The following is a 17,431-nucleotide window of genomic DNA, read 5'->3' on the forward strand; positions in this document are numbered from 1 at the left end:
TAAGGTGCAGGATAATATGGAGGAAGTTTGAAGAATCTATTCCCCCTGGTTTTATTTGTGTGTAAGGAGAGAATCTGACCATATGTATGATCACTAGCTTTCCCTAAAGTCCTATAATACCTAATCACAACAGGATTCAATGGGGAAAGATAAACTCTGTCAGAATATATCACAAGTACATTACAGCCCCTATCTAAGGGTACATCTATACTGCAATAAATAAATACCAAAAGCATGGTATCAAGTCTTCAAGCCTGGGTCAACTGACTTGGGCCTTCCGGGCTCACGGTACAGAGCTAAAATTGCAATGTAGATGTTCTTGCGTGGGTGGAAGCCTGGGCTCTGAGACCCATCCCCCTACCGGGTTTCAGACCTTGGGCTCCACCCTGAGCAGGAACATCAACGCTGCTATTTTTAGCCCCGGAGCCCAAGCCCCCGAGAGTCTGAAACAGTCGATCCGATTCTGAGATTCATTGCTGCGGGTATTTTTTTGGCAGTGTAGACATACCCTAAGTCTCTTGTGCATGCTAACATCTGGTGAAATCCTACAGTCTTCCCTCAATATTTACAGTGAAGTCAATAGCAGTTTTACTTGGATAAGACTTCAGGAGTCATCCAATGTTGAACATGTCTTTTTATTATAGCAGAGTGATTGTTCTGCTACTGTTAAGGTTAAGAACAGCTTTCTGTTAAAAGCTTGATTCCTCTAAAATCTGCACAGTTACTCTGATTGAGTTGAAGTTTGGTGTTCCCCATGGAGATACGTGGTTCAGTGAGTGACCCTAATTTGGGGCCATTTCACCCAAGACAGTCCCTTAACAGTTTTTTAAAGTTAACAGATTCTGGCAATCTCTTTGTGCTCACAGATAGAGATCAAGCAGGACTCAGATCATCACACCATGGTCTCAGATGCTTAAGGGTTACCCCACCAAAGTGCATGACACCCAGCAACACTTTGGGGGGAATCAAATTAAAATGTTATTTCAAAAAGAGTTTGCTTCTCCAGTTAGATGCTTGAGAATGCTTGTGTGCTTAATGGCTTCTACTGAGCATGTGCAGACAGAGAGGCTAAATATCTGGGAACTTATCTTTCCACCACAGGAGCTGGCTAGCTCTGAGCTACATTGTGGTCATAAATGTGAGCTGCAACCTAAGCCCTGTTTGTTCAAATCCATGGCAGAAATCGGAAGTAAATAGAGCAGGCCTATTGCTCCAATCTGCCTCTGCTAAAGGGGGATTTTTATTCTGGGGAAATGTAATCTGAGTACAGCAGAAGATGCTGAAACTATTTCTTAAAAAGGAAATGCTTGCTGAAAGGGGAGGGTGATCAGGGGGTGAAAGAGTAGGTGGGAATGTGGGGGGGAAGGTTTGGGACACTGGAAAGGGGGACATGAGTGACAGGGGAATTGTGGGAGAATAGGAGCAGGGGTGCCTGTCAGCCCCACATTTCCCTCCCAGGTGTGCGACATGATCTGAAGACTGCCAGCCCATATACATGGTTTGACTACTCCTTCCCTGTTCTTCATTATATGAGCCAAGTTCTGAAGGGGCTTGTCTCTCTGGAAGAGGTCTGAGCTCTTCACCGTACCCTCTCATGCGGTCTGGGAAGTGGGGTCCCTGTGGTCCTGGTACAGTGTATAGCTTGGGTGGGGAGGGGGGGAAGGTGGCAGTCTGCCTGCCCCAGGGACTGGCCGGGCCTGTGTGGGAGTAGGTGTTCTCCGGGGCTGGAGGCTGGGTGCCATGGTAACCAGGGTGCAGCTCCTAGCTCTCTCTCAGGGCCTCTCGCAGCATTGCAGAAGGGGGTGTTAGGGCCCCCTTCTGAGTGTGGGCCCAGCCCCATGGAACCATTGGCGCAATGGTAAACCCAGTACTGCTCTGAGCCTGCAACTTTGCTGCTTGAAACACACTCTAGGCAGAAATCTGAGAATGAATTGTAAACATGTGGGAGAAAATCTGCCTCTGTCAAATTGTCTAAAAAATGTAATCAGAGGTTATGAGCCTGTCTACACTTAAAACACTGCAACGATACCACTATAGAACTTCTAAGGCACATGTGACCCCCACCTAAATCAATGGAGTTGAAGATGTGTTTAATTGAGAGCAGAAGTTGACCTGCTGTGTTCAAATTAAAGTTAATAACTCTGCAGAGGTCACTGGAGGCAGAATTTCCCCTTACTGGGTATGTATAAATGACAGTGAACCAGGCTGCCCTAGTACAGCCTAGATTAGAACTTTTAGACCAGGGGTTAGCACACAAACCTGGGCAGTAAAAAAACCCAACTGCAATTCCCCCTTCCCTCCTAAGCAGGGAGTGAGGATTTGAATGGGGGGTATGCTATCTTTCAGGGAGAGCATTCTAAGGACTGAGCTATGTTATATTCTGATATAGAAGTCCTTCCATTTCTCCTGTTGCAGCTGTTCCACTGTGGCTAGCTAAAGAAAAAGTGATTGGAGTAGGACAATTTGACCCACGGTCTCCTGCCCCCTGCCAAGGTGGGTGCCAACAGAGTCATTCTCTCGCTCTCGCTCTCTCTTCCCCACCCACTATCATTTTTTTTCTATAGCTAGTTTCATCCTGAGTTCTTATACATTGATGACTCATAACATGCTTGACAATAGCATCCAATGCTATAAAGAAGCACCTCTTTGGCAACTGCCGGGAGCATTGCTAAAAGCCCCCAAGGAAGTCATGTCCAAGTCATGTCCAGCTGGCTTCAGCACAGAAGGAAGATTGTTGTGAAATGCAAGGCTGGAAGGTTGGGGGTGGGGAGATAATTGGAAGAAAAGTGGAAAATCCCAGAAGATCCCATCCAAAAATACAAAGAGAAAAAGAAAATTGATGCACTTGACCCGACAGCAAGATCAGGAAAATTGCTGTGTCTAAAATACTGACAAGACCAGAAAAAGGGGTTTATTTTTAGTTTCAAGTACAAATAGATCCAAGCCACAGAGTTTAAATGTGGACCTGGATTCAAACTTCCCAAAGTTCAGGGATGTTCAGATCCAGGATTTTTAATTGTCTCATCTTTAGTTTGAAGTAGAACACTGAGTTTTCCTGGTGTGGGGCATAACTATGGTAGGACATCTGCTGTGTTATCTTATGTTCTCTAATTATTAGGCTGTGTTCACTTATATGAAACACTTCCAAAGCAGTTGTGATAAACAGTGAATCATAGAATCATTGGGTTAGAAGGGACCACAAGTGTCATCAAGTCTAACCCCCTGCCAAGATGCAGGATTTGTTGTGTCTAAACCACCCAAGACAGATGGCTCTCCAGTCTCTTTTTGAAAACCCCAGTGAAGGAACTTTCACAACGTCCCTAGGCAGTCTGTTACATTGTCCTGCTATTCTTTCAGGCAGAAAGTATTTTCCTGAGATTTAATCTAAATCTGCTATGCTGTAGTTTGAACCCATTGCTTCTTGTCCTGCTCTCTGTGGAAAAGAGAACAATTTTTCTCCATCTTTTTTTGTATCAGCCTTTGAAATATTTGAAAACTGCTATCACATCCACCCTTCATCTCCTCTTTTCCAAACTAAACATACCCCGTTCCTTCAGCCTTTGCTCATATGGCTTGCATTCCGTCCCTTTGATAGTCTTTGTGGCTCACCTCTGGGTCCTTTCCACTTTCTCTACATCCTTTCTATACATTGTTGACCAGAACAGGACATGATACTCCAGCTAAGGCCTAACCAGTGCCAAATAGAGAAGTACTATCACCTCCTGTGATTTGCATGCTATTCCTCTGTTAATGCAAACTAAAATTGCATTTCCTTTTTTTTTCTCAACAGCATTACATTGTTAACTCATGTTCATGTTGTGATCCACCACAACTCCTAGATCCTCCAGCAGTGCTGCTGCAAAACCAGTTATCCCCCGTTCTGTATTTGTGCATTTGTTTTTAATTCCTTATGTGTAGCATCTTACATTTGTCTTTGTTAAATTTCATTTTGTTGTCTATACCCCAGTTCTCCAATTTATCAAGATCCCTTTGAATTTTAGCTCTATCCTCCAAACACACACACAGTTTTGTGTCATCTGCAAATTTGATCTCTCTATTCCTATATTCAGGTCATTAATAAAGAAGTTAAACTACACAGAATCTAGAACAGTTCTTTGTGGAACACCATTTGACACCTCCCTCCAATCTGACATCATTCCATTGATAGTTACTCATTGGTTGTGATTCTTTAATTCTGTATCCACTTAATGGTAGTTCTGCAGAACCTGCATTTCTGCAGCTTACTTAAGAGAATATCATCTAGTCCAAACCCCTGCTCAAAGCAGGACCAACACCAACTAAATCATCCCAGCCAGGGCTTCCTCAAGCCGGGCCTTAAAAACCTCTAAGGATGGAGATTCCACCACCTCCCTAGGTAACCCATTCCAGTGATTCACCACCCTCCTAGTGAACTAGTGTTTCTTAATATCCAACCTAGACCTCTCCCACTGCAACTTGAGACCATTGCTCCTTGTTCTGTCATCTGCCACCACTGAGAATAGCCGAGCTCCATTCTAGGTAGTTGAAGGCTGCTATCAAATTGCCCCCTCACTCTTCTCTTCTGCAGACTAAAGAAGCCCAGTTCCCTCAGCCTCTCCTTGTAAGTCATGTGCCCCAGCCCCCAGAGCATTTTTGTTGCCCTCCACTGGACTCTCCAATTTTGCCACATGCTTTCTGTAGTGGAGGGCCCAAAACTGGATGCAATACTCCAGATGTGGCCTCAACAGTGCTGAATAGAGGGGAATAATCACTTCCCTCAATCTGTTGGTAATGGTCCTACTAATGCAGCCCAATATGCCGTTAGCCTTCTTGGCAACAAGGGCACATTGCTGACGCATATCCAGCTTCTCATCCACTGTAATCCCAAGGTCCTTTTCTGCAGAACTGCAGCTTAGCCAGTTGGTCCCCAGCCTGTAGCAGTGCATGGGATTCTTTCTTCCTAAGTGTAGGACTCTGCACTTGTCCTTGTTGAACCTCATCAGATTTCTTTTGGCCCAATTCTCCAATTTGTCTAGGTCACTCTGGACCCTATCCCTACCCTCCAGCGTATCTATCTCTCCCCCCATCTTAGTGTCATCTGTGAACTTGCTGAGGTGCAATCTATCCCATCGTCCAGATCATTAATAAAGATTTTGAACAAAACTGGCCCCAGGATTGATCCTTGGGGCACTCCGCTTGATACGGGCTGTCAACTAGACATCGAGCCGTTGATCACTACCCATTGAGCCCAACAATCTAGCCAGCTTTCTATCCACCTTATAGACCATTCATCCAATCCATACTTTTTAGCTTGCTGGCAAGAATACTGTGGGAGATTGTATCAAAAGCTTTGCTAAAGTCGAGATATATCACATCCATCGCTTTCCCCATATTCATAGATCATCCATAACGATCTCTTCCTCCCAATTTCCCGACCATCTTTGCATTTGCAATTAATTCACCCCTGCTGGTCAAAACCAGATCCAAAATAGATACCCCCTAGTTGTTTCCTCAACTTTCTGAATTAGAAAGTTGGCCCTTACACATGCTAAGAACTTGCAGGATTTATTATGATTTGCTTTAATAGTCTTCCAACAGACATCAGGTAAGTTAAAATCCCCCATTAATACTAGCTCATGTGTGTTAGCTAATCTTGTTACCTGCTTGTAGAATTCCTCATCTACTTCCTCTTCCCTATTTGGTTATCTATATAGTAGGCCCCACCATAACCTCACTACTATTCTTTTCCCTTTTTATTCTCATCCAAAGAGTCTCAGTAGGTCTGTCACTCCTTCCTCTTGAACTTTGGAGCAAGTGTATACATTCTTGACACACAGTGCAATTCCTCCTCCTTTTCCCCCCATATCTATCCTTCCGGAACAAGTTATCTCCCTCAATGCTGGTACTCCAATCATGGTAATTATCCCACCAAGTCCATGTAATGCCAATTAAGTTGTATGTTTCTTCGTAAAGCATGAATTCCAGTTCATCCTGCTTGTTCCCCTATTCCTTTCATTGGTATACAGATATTGCAGATATTTTGAAGTCTGCCCTATTTCTTTTCTTCTTGCTTCCTTCATGCAGTTCTGGCTGCTTTCCAGGTTTACTGATAAGGTTGCTTAACTTGGAGCAGGTACCTGTGATGAATCCTGATAATAGGGCATGAGCTGAGCTTCCAGGGACCGAGTCCTGAGAAACATTTAATTGGGGAACAGAGCAGAGAGAAGTTCAGGGGGGTGTAAGGTTATAGCCAAGGAGGGCAGAAATGAGCTTATGTTTATACTTTATGGTTTGGGAGTTTCTTAGAAGATTCTGGGGGAGGGACCTTAGAGTCTTGGCCCTGAGAGAAAGATGAACTTAGAAAAGCTGTGGCAGGGGCCTGCTGACAGGCTGAAGTAGGAAGAAGTACAGGGAGGCATCAGCACAGAGTCTGAAGGAGCAGACCTTGGCTGCTGGTTATAGCATCCCTGCACTGGAACCCCATGTAGTGGGACAGCCTGAGTCCTTCTAGCCAAAGTTGGGGCTGAGGATCCTTTTTGTAAGAACACCTGGACTCTTATTTCTAGGACTCCTACCCTGAAAGGGTAGGGCTAAACTGTGACCTGGTCAGAGGGCTGCTGGGTTTTGGTCAGAGAGACCATCACTGAGCTGGAGCACTATCAGCAAGATGCCAGATGGGGCATAGAACTTGCTATTCCAACCCCAGCTACAAGGCTGTGCACCACTCTGACCAACTCAGTAACTTTATATGCAGGAATTGCCTGGTGATTAAGGCACTGGACTGGGCTCAGGAGATCTGGGTTCAGTTCCCAGCTCTACCACAGGTTCCCTCTGTGACCTGGGGCAAGTCATTTGGGGAGCAGAGGCAGAGGGAGATTATCTGTAAAATGGGGATAACAATTCTTCCTTTGTTTTATCTGATTGGATTGTGATCTCTGGAGCATGGACTGTCTTAGCCTGGGTGCATACCAAATGGGGCTGTGATCGCAGCTGGATCTTCTTGGTGCTAGTGTAATAATAGTATTATGCAGCTAGCTTCGAGTCAACTGTATCTATAGAGTGGCTCAGGTTTTGACTATAGAAAGTCTTACACTTCTGACTATTTCCCATCAAAATCTTTGACATTCTGAATGTATTAGATCATTTTACACGTCTGTCTTGGGTAGCAGAAATCCTAACATTATGAACCAAACTGTAATATGAATGAGTTATCTCTTTGTTAGAGAGACTTAACTCATCTTAATTAGATTATACTTCAGCTTCTGAACACCAGCCTTGTGAAAAAAGTATTTTGAATGTCATGAAGATATGTTCTTGTAATTATAATGGGTGAGGTGGTTAATATACTTGGGAGCCAGGTGCAGTAACTGCACATCAGAAAGTATTTATAATAAGAATTAAGTTTAACCTTGAGGTGAAGTAGTCTATGTGAAGTGTTCATTTGGGGTTAGATAGGCACCTTGTAATGTGCCCTGAGTGCATAGTAGGGACTAGGTTGTGACTTGGGACCATGCCCCAGGGGAAAAGCTGCACCAGCCCTTTCTTTCCCCAGTGCACCAGATCAGCTGTGCTGACCAGCACTTCAAGGAGGCAGTGCCAAGACTCTGCCCACTCCCACCCTGACCCACCTAGTTCCCAAGTATCTGCACCAGTGGCCTAATAGTGAATGTTCTCTCTTCCCTGTCCCTGTTGTGACCTGGATGTGGGCCCACCCAGAAAAGTAAGGGAACATCCTCTGCACTAGCTCGTATACCAGCTAATGACTGAGTCTTTGATGGTGATGATGATATCTGCCACTGACAGCGGCCGACAGTAATTTGTGGAAAGGTTAGTATCAGCTAGCATCCATTCATTTATCTCTTGTTTCCAGAAAAGATCATAGCAAGCCAACCATCATATCCCAGTAAGCTTTGTATTTAAACTGTAACCCTAAAACTGGTGAACTGCTGTGTCCTGGTTTAGTGATGAATATGTATTCTGATAGTACAACTCTCAAGAGATCTGCAGGAACCTGGCAAATGCTCAGTCAGCTGGAACATTCCTGATAAAGATCTGGTGAGACTGGACTATTTCAGAAAGTACAAAGGTTGGGATTCACCAGGATTTGAGTTAATCAATAGTCCCTTCTGATGTACAGAAAACATATGTCCAGCAAGGTGAAGCTTTAACAGACCCAGCATTGTAAGCTGCACTATTCAGATGCTGCTCTGTAGAGTGGGAATGAGATGTGGGAATGCTTTCTTTGAGTTATTCAGACTGTGCATTGCATTTTTTCCAATGCTGTTTTAAACTACTTTGGGAAACCTGGGCAAAAGCTATAAGAAGCCTATTTGTACTGTACTGAGAAGACCAAAAGAAAATGTATTCTATCAGCTAAGAAATGAGAGAACCATTAGTAGCAAGTAAAACTTCCTCCAGCTATAAGATTTCTCAGAGTTGCTTTTTCCATCTTCTGCATTTGGATACTTCTCTCTTGAGGTGCTTATTAAAGTAAGCTGCCCAGTTTTAGAGGGTTGGTTGACATGAATAATAATATCCTACATTTTAATCCTGAAGAGTCCCAAAGCACGTTTAAACCTTCGGATTCAATCCTCAGCTGCATCAAGCTCATGCTTGTCCCACCTGAACTAAGTGGAAAGCAAAGGTGGTTCTAATTTACCTTTCTGCCTTCCCTGATCCTGAGTATAGCCAGTAACATTAGCAGCACCAAGCCTCTATCCCCAAATATAAGATGACCATATTTCCCTAAACTGAAAATGGGACATGCGGGGCGGCCTGAGCTGCCTGGTGTCACCGCACGTCCTCCACACCCCCACAAACATTCCTCCACGCCCCCAGTTGAGCCAAGTAGCAGAGATGGGGGAAGGGGAATGGGTATGGGCTGGTATGTGGGCAGCAAAGCAGAGTGTGAGTGTCTGAGTGTGAGTACTTTGGGGCTCAGAGCCAGGAGGTGAAGCCATTGGACTATTATCCAGCTAGTAGGGCAAGGCCCCTTTGGGGGCTGGGATAGCAGAGGGGCAGGAAGGAGGCTCCAGGTAGCAGGAGGGACCAAGGAGACTCCAGAGAGCAGCCCTGGGAGATGGGAGAAGGCCAGGATGCAGGGCCATTATTTCAGATTTTGGTATTGTGGGGAACTGGGGGCTCATACCCAGCTGGTGGAACGAAACTTGTGGGGGGGCAGATGGCCCCCTCTGCCCTCCCTTAATGGCACACCTGCTGGAATGTGGCAGAAGTGGGTGACTGGAGGTAGACTGGAGAGGGAAAGAAGCTGGTTGGGGTGGGGATGGCTGGAGAGGGCTCCAGGAACTGGCCCCATGAGTTTGAATTAGGGTCCTGAATGCTCCGCCCTCTGATTGGGCTGCAGAGTGAGCACATGACAGCCCATCACTCCCTGATTGGAGGGGCAGAGCATAGCAGAGACACATCAGCCAAGCTTCTGTCCCCCACAAACATCACTGCTTGCCCCTGGGGGGGCGCATACCACTTTTTTTGGCAAAACTAGGCAATTGTCCCATTTATTTTTGTCAAGTTGGCAAGAGCAAATGGGACAAATGCCTAGTTTTGCCAAAAAAATGGGGACATCAGGGACAGGGCTTAAAAAGGATTGTCCTGACCAAAACAGGATGTATGATCACCCTACCAAATACATATAGCATCAACTAGGTGCAGACAGATCTGGAGTACAGGATAGCAAGCAGATTGTGCAAAGCCCAATAACATAGGTGTGGAAAGCACGGATGAATGGCATGCTGCAGCACCCATGGGTTTTATGCGGGGCCGCTGGCCCCACACCAGCGGCTGCACTTCCCAGCTTGTGTCCCGGTCCCACAACCCGCTTTCCAGCTGCTGGCTCTGTACCTGGGGCCCTGCTCCCAGCTCTCCACCCGGGACTCCGCTCCCTGGCCCTGCTCCCAGGGCTTGGCCACTGGCCCTGCTCCCTGGCCACTGGCCCATGCCCCACATTTTGCTCCCAACCCTGCACCTGGGGCTCAGGTCCCAGCTGCTGACCACACTCCCTAGCCACTGGTCCTGTCCCCAGGGCCCCACTCCCAGACCCACACCCAGGGCTCTGCTCTTGGGATCCTGGCCGCTGGCCCCATGCCCGGGGCCCGGGACCCTGCGCCCAACCCAACCCCCCACTCTTAGGCCTCTGCTCCCAGGGCCCTGCTCCACTCCTGGGGCCCCATGCCCAGCCCCACGGTGGGGCTCTGTACTGGCCCTGCATGTTGGGTCTCAGCTGTGTCTTGGGCCCCTTACCACTTCCAAGTCCCCCCCTCCTGGAGACACAGCCCTGCCCCCAGCCTCAGCTCAGGAGGACGGGGGGGGTGGATGAGGTAAGGTGGCTGCCTTTCAGCACCCCCACTACTAAAAATGTTCCAGTGCCACTGCCCAGTAAGCAAGGCTGGTTGGAGGGGATGTTCTGCCCTAGGGAACTAGGCACTTGTGTAAGGATAAGAGTTTGTCCATGGGGAGTTCAGGGCTTTTTGGTATCATCAGAAATAGCCATGCTTGGTTAATTGCCAGAAGCCCAGTTTACCCACACTGGAGTTGACCATGTGGTCCCCAGGATTCAGGTTCCTTCACATCTGAAACTCATACTTTTTGAGTGGCAGTTGTGTGGTGAGATTTCCATTCCAGAGGAACTTACCTTAGGATTTCTCCAAGGAAACAATTACTTTACCGACCCCTTCAATTCTGATTCTATGGGACTTCCTCTGTTTCTGAAAACCAACTTCCATTTTAAAATACTTCAGTGCACCATTCCCGTCTTTCTCCCATATCCATCTTTGTGCCTCTTTCTTGACACAGCCAGTGCATGAAATACCCTCCCCATCATAGTTCACTGAGCCACTGTCCTTACTGCATTCAAGTCCCCCTTAAAGAATCTTTTATTCCCTCATGCCCACCCCTTTTTTATGCTTGGTGAGCCAATCACAAAACAAGCAAACAAAAATCCACTGTCCAAGTTAATCCTCTGAACTTCCCAGTGTGTCCTGCCTTCTGTGGCAGTCTTTTAGACTCTAAGCTCTTAGAAGATGAAGGTCGCTCATTCTCCAATATTAAATAGAACTGAAAACATAGTCAGCCACTAATGATCATGTACTTGTTGTTAACAGCAGACAGTAATTGCTATTTTTTCAGAATTGAACTGGCACCTGCAGGGGCCAGGCTGAATAAATAGCAGTCCTTCTGGATGTAACCAATCCTCACTGAGGCAAAGTGGTCTCGCACTTGCTGTGATAAATATTTGATAAAGGAAAGAGGGAAGCAGAAGAGGCAAAAAAGTAGAGCTTAGTAGAGAAAGCAGAAGGAGGAAGAAGGCTCCCAAGTTGAAACTTGTCTTCATCTAATTTCAGGGAAGCAGTGTCTTCTGGACGATGGAGATTTTTTTTTTTCTTTTTGCTACAGGAGTTATACTGTGGCTATGTGACGTACATGATGTGACTGAAACACTAGCATTGGCAGATAACTTGGAAACTATAGAAAATGATGGTGATCTTGAAGGTGGATAGTCTTCAGAATCCTGTAGGTTGAGGATGGATTCTCCTAAACAAAATAAGTTAATGCAGTTATTTAATTATTATTACCATACTGCTCATTTAGTATTATTCATTGCATTCACTGACACTCAGTACAACTTTAAAAGTGAAATTGTAAAAGGAAGATCTGCCTATTTCCGCTATGTATTTTTATCACAACTGCATCTAAAATGATAGTACCATAGAATAACAACTAGTTTTTGCTCAAACCTGAGAATTCAAGAATAGTCCAGAAGGAAGACAGGCAGTCCTTAAGAAAGAAGTATGAAATAAAAAAGTTTACCAACCTGAAGATCCTGCATGTTCAGACATGTTCCTTGCATCATCTTCAACGCAGCTTCCTCCTGAGAAGGAATACTTCTCATGATGAGGTTTCATTCAGGTAACCAGGCCTTGCATTTCTTTGTTGCACTGTTTGCATTTTGCACGCATGCCTGTCTTACCCACAGGTAGAGGAACTTCATTAAAATATTCCCAAACTGGGTCTCTTTTACGGCCTGCTGCCATTATAGGTTTTCCCTTCTAGTGAGAGAATGGTATGGTAGATCTCAAATCAATGAAGGCTACACTCAGAAAGACCTCAAGACTTCTGGAATATGCTGCTCAAACAGTTTCACTTTTGTTTCTACTGCCTGTCCATCCCTTCTCACATTTATCTCCAGACTTCTTCTCCTTGTCCAGATCTATTCCGCCCCCAAGAATCTTCTATTCATTTAACTTTTTGAAACTTTGCACTTTTAGAGAGAGGTAAGGGATTGACTCTGTGTACACAAATTCGCAGAGGGACAATAGGGTTGAGGTCTGTTATTTCTCACCTCTATATCTTATTTATTTATTTATTTAAAACATTTTTGCTGTTAACAAGCATGTAATCTCTGGAGACACAAATCCACAGTTTGAAAAGTGCAAAACGAAGCATCTCTGATAGTATCTTCTAGACCAGGGGTCGGCACACGGCTCAGCACACAGCTCGGCAACGTTCGGCACACGGCTCACCAGGGTAAGGACCCTGGCGGGCCGGGCCAGTTTTATTTACCCGCTGACACAGCAGGTTCGGCCAATCGCAGCCCCCACTGTCTCCAGTTCGCCGTCCTGGGCCAATGGGGGCGGCAAGAAGCCGCGGCCAGCACATCGCTCGCCCGCGCTGTTTCTCGCCGCCCCCATTGGCCCGGGACGGTGAACTGCGGCCAGTGGGGGCCGCGATCGGCCAAACCTGCCGCGTCAGCAGGTAAATAAAACTGGCCCGGCCCGCCAGGGTGCTTACCCTGGCGAGCCGCGTGACGAACGTTGCCGACCCCTGCTCTAGACTGAGTCCCATTGGGTAGATAGAAAGATTAACCTAAATAATCTATACAGAAGCCCCTGGAGCCCCATAAGATTGGGTCCCTAATCCATTAACTATTGGAACTCATTTACAAAACTTTTCTTAAACATTGCATGAATATTTTGTCTCATACTAAAAATTAGAATTTATAATCCCTATTCCATGATGAGATATCTTTGAGCTATATTGTGTCTTAATTAAAACTATCTTTAGATAGTTTATTTCTCAAAAAGCATTTTATCCAAAAAATCTCATTTAAATAAAAAAACGTGTTTTTTTTTTAATTTTTATTTTTTTTTAAATCATTGATTTTTATCCACCCTGCTCAACAGGAGCTGCTAGGTGCTTTTGAAAATCCTACTTCGGTGCCTAAAAGGGAGCTGAGTTCCTATGAAAATATGGCCCTAATGTGAATGCTGAGCACTTAAAAAAATCTATCCCCAGCACAAGGTGAGGGGTCCTTTTCACCCATTGAAGAGTTAAGCCCAGTTTGATTTGCAGTCTTAAATTTTGATAGGGTTCCTTGGAATTGCTCTAAGCTTCTTCCCCACACCCTGCCATTGTACTGCTCATAATTATTAAAATAGGATTTAGAGCGAGGTATATATTTACTATCGAATGTAACTGTCAAGACACCATTAATTCTCTCTTTGGTTGGTAGGTATGCTAAAAGTATCTTGATTTATGAAGGTTATCTTTGAAGAGCTTATTTAACAGATAATGAAGCACATCCATTTTATCCATATTTAATAAACATGAGACAAACTGCATCAAATCTCTTGATTCCATACTTGGATAACATTAAAGGTAATGGTGATTTATGAATATTTTACCTCATGTTTCTTTTTCATATTATAGGGAATTGCTTAAGGGCAGGTCTACACTACAGTGGGATCAATGCTCTGAGATCGATCCACTGGCAGTCTATTTAGTGGGTCAAGTAAAGAGCCACCAAATTGACTGCAGATCGTTCTCCTGTCGACCCCTGTACTCTACCCCCAAGGGGAAGAGTAAGGTAAGTCGACATGAGATTTTCTCCCGTCAACCCCCACAGTGTAGACCCCACGGTAACTTGACCTAAGGTACGTCGACTGTAGCTGGAGTAGCATAGCGTAGGTCGACTTACCACGGTAGTGTAGACATAGCCTAAGATGAAGAGAGAAAGAAATACATCGTACTTTAACAAAGGAACACATAAAATCCAGTTTAAAGAATTGCAAACAGGATGTTTTTAAAATACGTTTATTCAAATGAATCAGAAATAGACATTTACCCAATTACCTTGATCTGTTTTTTTTTAATTACCACATTTATGAGTGCCGGGTCAATGCTGCATTTGTGGAGAGTGATCGATCCACCAGCAGTCGATTTAGTGGATCTAGTAAAGACCTGCCAAATCGACTACAGATCGCTCTCCAGTCGACCCTGGACTCTACCCCCGAGAAGAAGAGTCTGGGGATTGGTCCTGTTTAAGCAGGGGGTTGGACTAGATGACCTCCTGAGGTCCCTTCCAACCCTGATATTCTATGATTCTGTGCTTCTAAGGTAAGTTGACAGGAGATTTTCTCCCGTCGACCCCCGCAGTGTAGACCCCGCGGTAACTCTACCTAAGGTATGTCGACTGTAGCTGGAGTTGCATAGCGTAGGTCGACTTACTGCGGTAGTATAGACATAGCCTAAGATGAAAAGAGAAAGAAATATATCATCCTTTAACAAAGGAACACGTAAAATCCAGTTTAAAGAATTGCAAACAGGATGCTTTTAAAATACGTTTATTCAAATGAATCAGAAATAGACATTTACCCAATTGCCTTGATCTGTTGTTGTTTTTTGTTTTTGTTTTTTTTAACACATTTATGAGTGCCGGGACAATGCTGCATTTGTGGAGAGTGATGGTACATTTAGTGGCTAGTCAGATTAAACAGAAATAGGTATCCCAGTGGGTTTAGAGGATATGGGGTTGATCCAAAGCACCCTGAAATCAACAGAAGTTCACTCATTGACTTCAGTGGGCTTTGGCTCTAAATTAGTAGTCATTTGACATTTACCATGCTGCAACATTTGACATTACTATAGTGTTTGCTGTGCTAAGTACAGAAAATATCACTGCAATGGGAAATGCTGAATATTTAAGGGTAATCTCTGTACCATATGCATACCTCATCCTTTTATCACTTAAATAAAGTGTTCTGCATTTGAGCTGAATAGCATCTTTCTACTACAAGCTGTATATTTGATGTGCAGTATAAAGGAATGTTGTTGAATGCTTCTGAGCACTCAGGCACCATGCATCCCCTGTCTCAGTGGTTCTGAATTAAATGTAATCACTTTGCAAGTGAAAGGAGGATTTTTCTAATGCAGGCCTGCAAACATCTTAGACTTGCCCTGGGCTGGCTGCATGTGCTCCCACAGATGGGTTGCTCTAACAGCTGGCTGCTTAGCAGCTGCCATAGGACCTGGATGAAATGGATAGTAAGCAGATATTTACACAACATGGCTTGAAATGAGCTGCTGACTGCAGCCTCCCTCTTCTTCCTGATACTCAGTATCAGCCGTGAGGGGTGGGGTTGGACAGTTTTCCCCTAATTTGGTGGTCTTCTGCCCTCTGGCACCCACACTTCCACAGGCTGGGAACAGTCTTTGGTCCTATGTAGCAGCAACCACTCCTAGAAAGGTCAGCTGGGGAAGACTTGGTACAACTAGCTCCCCTGGCTGGCAAGCATCTGCTTTTAAAACAGATCTGATAGTGTTTTTTGTAAATTGCATATTCATTAGTTCTCTTCCAATCACCTTTAAGTACAGTATGTGTGTGTGAACTTTAATTGACTTAACTTTTGCTGTCCTTCCTGCTTTTGTGTTAGCATTTCTCTTTTCTAATTGGCTTATTACCACTGATTACACGCTAATTGTGTATATTGGTCCAAGTCAAAGTGACCTATTTCTCTGCTTAGGGGCTTTGGACTTTTCAGTCTCTTTCCACCTGCCTTTTCCCTAATTGCCTTTTGGCAGCACATTTTGTAGATGTTGTCTATCAATTTAAGCACATCCTGTGTTAAACATCCTCTTTTGTCCTATATAGGAGTTAGGAAACTAGTTTACTCAACAAGGTCATTTAAGGCAAAATTTCACTCATGTCAAACAAACTAGACCAGAGCCAGCCTTACTATCCAAACTAATGCATCAGATATGACTATATTAACAATTCTCAATACTATATATATTGATAGATTGATATAGGTGGCAGAAGTACAAGCTTCCCCACAACCTTGCACTAATGTGACTCTACCCTTACCTGAAGGCACAGTGCCATCATTCCGGGTGAGAAGTTGGTCCATGCTTCATAGCCCGGACCCTTTGTCCTTTCTGCAGAATGGAGACCTTGATGGTGGGGGTTTCTGTATGTATGACATAGCATCCTATCAGAGAGACAAGGTGGGTGAGGTAATGTCTTTTATTGGACCAGCTTCTGTTGCTGAGGGAAACAAGCTTTCAAGCTTACATGAGCTCTTCTTCCTGGGATCAACATGGCTACAACAACACTGCATACTATCCTATCAACAGGACCCAGACCATGAACTCATTACAGAAAATCCACTTGGTAATCCTCTAGATGATTGGTTTGCTGGCTGATAAGTCACTCTAAAGAAATGCTGTTACCTTTTACTTAACAAAGACTTGGAAGCAAATAAGACTTCTGTTAGAATTAAGAAAGTTAGTAAAGTGGTAGACTCTATGATACAGGTATAGCATGACCCTGAATCTTTATCCTTGGTTTAAATACCTCACATCAAGACAGATTGGACATAGTTTTCAGATAAGAGATGTGGCAAAGTAAACACAAAGAAATGCTGCAGGACTGTGATATAATTTTATTGCACTCAGTTGTGAGCCAGCCAATATTCCCCTGGCAAGGGATTGAGGCTTTCACTGTCCTGTGTGGGCTACCTGCCCTGCGGGTCACAACCCGGGGAGAGTAGTCTTCCCAGGCCATCTGCTCCCCCTTCTAATGTAAATTAGACTCTAGTCTGTGGTATGCTGGCTGCAGATTGAGTGCAAGGTACTCTGGTCACTCACCCTTCTGCCCCCTGTTCAAGGGAAGTTTATTTTAGAATCCTGGCTGTAGTGACTCAACAGCCAAGGATGTGCTATGGTAGGAGAATGTCCAGCTGCCCCTTAGGGGCAATTCTACTACCCTATTTTATTGTTCTGCAGTTCAAACCATTGTGTTGGCCAGGTGCTGGCCCTATATATCATTGACAGACTTGTTTCTAAACTGACCTTAGTTTATATGCAGTTCTGATAGGCATTGTCATTACATCATGATCTTAAAAGTTTTAAAGAGTTAGTATTTTGCATGAAACATTTATTGTGGGGTTTGCTTCTTCAAAAATAGCTGTCTTCACTACTAGTTAATATAGACCACTCCTGAGACTCAAGATATTCCCATCAGGTCTGAAATTATCCTATATCTCAATTAGTATTTGTCTCCTTTTTCCCAACTTGGTTAAATCCTTTGTGTTGCTGCTCTGTAGGCAACATTCACAAAGGGCTATTTACAGCTATTTAAGTTATTTTGCAATTTATGCAA

This window comes from Malaclemys terrapin, chromosome 3 (assembly GCF_027887155.1).
Source record: "Malaclemys terrapin pileata isolate rMalTer1 chromosome 3, rMalTer1.hap1, whole genome shotgun sequence".
Classification (NCBI taxonomy): Eukaryota; Metazoa; Chordata; order Testudines; family Emydidae; genus Malaclemys; species Malaclemys terrapin.